At 43.3% G+C, this 4,090-nt stretch overlaps 1 pseudogene; it reads right to left on the bottom strand.

Moving 5' to 3' along the window:
* Positions 1-868: 868 nt before the first annotated feature.
* Positions 869-3,773, bottom strand: LOC149219374 (receptor-like serine/threonine-protein kinase At2g45590 pseudogene; annotated as a pseudogene).
* Between the last annotated feature and the right edge of the window lie 317 nt (positions 3,774-4,090).

The raw sequence follows: 4,090 nt of genomic DNA on the forward strand, positions 1-4,090 counted from the left end.
AAACAACAACTTTCAAAATGAAACTTCCATTTTTTATTTTAATCCCACCAAGAAAACCACATAAAATAATTAAAAATTAGTAAACCGATCTCATTTTTCATTTTAATTGTGAATATTTTATGATTGAAATTGTAATATAAAGTTTTCCAAATGAATATGAGAATCAAAATCCTTCCCATTCCTTCCCATTATGATAACTGAAATTCACATCCATTTATGACATGTCCAAATTATGATAACTGAAATTCCCATCCATTTATGGCATTGCCAAATTATGATAACTGGACATTAGATCTATTAAATCATCAAAATGGATGTCCTTCCCCTTTTGATAACTGAAATTCACATCCATTTATGGCATGTCAAAATTATGATAACTGAACATTTTCAAAACTATTAAATCATCAGAATTTTCAGACTAAATCATCAAAATTTCACCATCAAAATTTGCACTTTTAGTGTTGGACCTTTAATGTATCAAAATTAGGAAAAATGAAAACCCATTTATTTATAGGTCCAATAGAACAAAATTTTGTTATAAAAATTACACCTTTTCTTCAAATTCAAAATCTCAATTTTATTATCAAAATTGCACCTTCTCATCAAATTCAAGATAAAAAAAACTGCCCAGAATGGTTCAATTTTAATAATTTTATAATTTCTAAACATCAAAACACACATTATTTAAATTTTAATAATTTTATAATTTCTAAACATCAAAACACAAATTATTTAAATTATTTAAAACTTTATAGCTTTCAAAAAAAAAGAGAATTGGAAAAACAATTTGTAATCTCTGAAGAATTGAAATCGAAAATAAAAATATAATGAAATTAGAAGAAAAACACATTCCAGCATGGAAAAATAATTGAAGTAACAGTGTTTTTCCATTTTGTATCACTGAACATACAGTAAGACTAGAATTCTGCACCTAAGCTTTTAATTAATAGCCTGGAGACTCAGCACTGCACGGAACAAATAATCAAAAATCCAATCCAGACAGAAGAATTGATGTGACATTACTTGCCTGGATGGGTTTCACCTACTCTCAAAACGTGTTTGAAGGCTGCAGCCTTGCTTGGCAATTCGCAATAACTTACCCTGTACGATGCCTTTATGACAATACTGCTAAAAATAAATGTATACATTTCTTCGATGAGAAGGACGAATATATTCATTATTACGGCTCAAGGACATTAGATCTGTAAGTAAAATTAATATGAAAGCTAAGCTTGCAGTCCAGACCCCACGGTCTCTATAGTAACTCCTATGAAAGTTGTGAAACTCCATCTGGGCATTAGAACAAAGTCAGCTCGGAGTCGGACTCAGGGTATTGCCAATAGATGTATTGTACATGCCCTGTAAAGTAAAAAAAATTACAATGGAAATGGGAATGGGAATGGGAATGGGAATGGGAATAATTTATGGATGCAGTCACCAAAAAAACATAAGCACTACAAAATTTATGCATGAATTGCAGGGGAAGCCCTGCAAGAGGCCTTCCTGCGCGACCTAAAGGGAAACCCATATGGTGGCGAAGGAGAAAATTCGAAAGGAAGCGACGGGGCCTCCACTTCCCCTGACAGTATCTTGACCACCTCAGTCATGGCGGGTCTCGCTGCTGGCGATCTCTGCAGGCAGAGAAGAGCAACGGTGATGCAAAGCAGAGCCTGGGTTTTATCGTAGTCCTCACCAAGCGTGGCGTCCACGAGGTCCAAGACGTTGCCCGAACGAGCCAAGTGTCTGGCCCACGATATGAGATTCGCTCTCTCGAAATGTGTCATCGGAGACGCCATAACCTGCAGAGGCCTCCGGCCGGAGATAATTACCAACAGAAGAACCCCAAAACTGTAAACATCGCCCCTCTCTGAGAGCGCACCGCCACCGCCATACTCGGGAGCAACGTAGCAAACGGTGCCTCGCATGCTCGGTGTGCTGCTCACTCCGCTTCTCATTACATCTCCGCTACCCCAATCCCTACTATGGTGGTGCAGGGGAAGAGGTTCATCGCGAAACCAGTCTCTGCTTCTGCTTCGGCTATTAACTCGTCTACTGCTACGGTTGCTCTTCTGGCTCAATTCTTCGCAAAATTCTTCCCTCCACCATTCCCTGCGCTCTCTGCTCTTTGATTTCTCCTTCTTCTTGGGCTCTTCACTCTCGTCCTCCTCTGCAAGAGTCACCCACCATTCGAAGCTTTTTTCCCTCCTCGGCCTCTTCTCTGGCTTCTTCCTCCTCCCAACCGGGTTCAAATCCCGTTCGCTGCCCCTGGGCCTCTCCTTTTTAATTTCAGTACCAATCCACTCCATAACATAGTCCTTAACGCTGAATTCCCCACTGCTTTCCTGCTGCCTCCACCACCAGTCCTTTGTTGGAGTCTTTTTCCTCGCGCTATCGATGCTCATTTTATCATCATCATCCCTGGAAAAATCGGTGCTCCTGCAGTCCACAGATCCAGTCTTGGCCACGATCCCATTGCTCGACATTCCCATGTTTTTCTCCAAATCGACAATCTCGGAGGGGGTTCTTTCGTCATGAGTCTCGGTCACCACCGTTTCTGTTTCATCATTCAAACCCTCGGGAGAAGCACTGCTCGAAAGAAAGCCCGGATTCTGCTCCGGCGATACCGAACTGCTACCATAAGTTTCCGGCGACTGCATATTCCCCAGACACCCCGGATCTCCATCAACAGCAGACAATCCCAAATCTGCAGTCATCACGCTCTCCGTTTCTTCCCTCACCGACTTATCATCTTCGGCGATCACATCGACCGGCACCGCTTCATCCCTCTTTCCTTCGGCTTTCTGCCCCTCGAGATCCTCTTTCTGCTGTTCCAGATCCTCTACCTTCAGCCTGGCGAGGCCAAAATCGGCAATTCTAGCAGAGAATCCGCCATCCAGTAGAATATTGCTAGGCTTAATGTCGCCATGAATTATTGCAGGCTCGCATTTGGTATGCAAGAAAGCCAAGCCCTCGGCGGCATCCATCATAATCCCGAATCTTTTCTTCCAGTCGAGCTGCACAGAATATTTATCACCAAACAGAACATCCTGAAGGCTCCGATTCCGCATAAATTCATAAACCAGAAGCTTTCTTTTCCGATCCGCGCAGAAACCCAGGAGGCCCACTATGTGCGGCGAGCTGACCTTTCCTATAACGGAAACCTCATTCTGAAACTCGCGCTCGCCTTGCACGGAATTGGTATCCAGAACCTTGACGGCAATTTCCGTTCCGTTACGCAATTTCCCCTTGTAAACCGCCCCAAACCCGCCCTGGCCCAGCTTTTGCCCCTCGGCGAACGACCCGGTCGCGGCTTTAAGCGCTCGATAGGAGTATCTCTGCAAATTTTCCGAAACCCCATCATGTGGGCTCGTTTTGCTTCCTCTGAGCCTTCTGTAAAGCAGGAGCAGAAAAACTATGAAAGCTATAGCTGCTGCTATGCTTCCTCCCACGGCCAGGCCGAGGACCAGCGATGGCTTCTTCTGTACTTTACTTCTTGAAAACGAAGCCGAAGGAAAAAACTCAAGCTGGCCACTAGGCAGAGGAGCAGCAGAGGCAGAAGCTGTGAATCGAGGGCGCGATGGCATATTCGCTCGCTCATTCACCCTGAATCATCTTTTATAGAAATGTCACCGCAATGTAATTGCAGAGGAGTTTCGAGACAAGGAAACGTGTAGGGAAGGGACAAAAGAGTTTGTGAAAACAAGGAGAAACAAGGGCCTGAGAACATATGGAAAAAAAACAAGCTGGCAATTGTTTGTCACCAACCACTCCATCATCATCACCATCTCTGTGACTTCTTTATGGCCAGAACCGTGCAGGGGAAACACATCGGAATGGGCCCCATTTTACACAATTCAAACGGCCCTCTGACCCCAATTACCCGCATCTGGCGTCCCCATTAAGCAATCCCTGGAGAAAGATTTTTCGGAATTGGGTGGTTGCTACGCTCTTTTCGATTCACATTATATAAAAATATATCGTGTAAAGTTAGATAATGTTGTAATAATTATTGTTCAAAAGTTTCTTTCCCTCATCCTCTCTGTACGACTGAATGAGCAGAAAGGTTTTCTGGCTACGCGGCCGGAACTTT

Source organism: Pinus tabuliformis, chromosome Q (assembly GCF_031772625.1).
Source record: "Pinus tabuliformis cultivar Carrire ecotype Pingquan chromosome Q, CPIR1, whole genome shotgun sequence".
NCBI classification, from domain to species: domain Eukaryota; kingdom Viridiplantae; phylum Streptophyta; class Pinopsida; order Pinales; family Pinaceae; genus Pinus; species Pinus tabuliformis.